Consider the following 423-nt stretch of genomic DNA (forward strand, 5'->3'; position numbering starts at 1 on the left):
TAGTAACAGAGTTGCGTAGTAACAGAGTGGTAAATTTTACATTCCATTATACACAAGTCAAAAAATAAAGCGTAAAGTAAAATATTTCGTTCACATTTAACACATTTACCCCTCAGACAATAAACTGAACGTAAACTAATGAAAAAATATTCATTTACTTATGTGAATAGGTAGGTAACAAGGTGGACGGGCAATTTAAACACGCAGCACGTTCAACACCTTGCGGTCGACTGTCGAGCGACATACCCCTCCCCCCAACCTAACGAACTCCCACGACGAATGCAGACATTTCGCCCAAAATAAAACAGTGTCCAAAACAGCGCCATCTTCATTTTGAGTCGTGAATTAGTTAGTAACATAGTGAACCAGCCGGTTCCAGATAGTACGTGGGACAAAGTTTACAAAATTATTTAAAAACTAAAT

Source organism: Agrilus planipennis, unplaced genomic scaffold, assembly GCF_000699045.2.
Source record: "Agrilus planipennis isolate EAB-ADULT unplaced genomic scaffold, Apla_2.0 scaffold10, whole genome shotgun sequence".
Classification (NCBI taxonomy): domain Eukaryota; kingdom Metazoa; phylum Arthropoda; class Insecta; order Coleoptera; family Buprestidae; genus Agrilus; species Agrilus planipennis.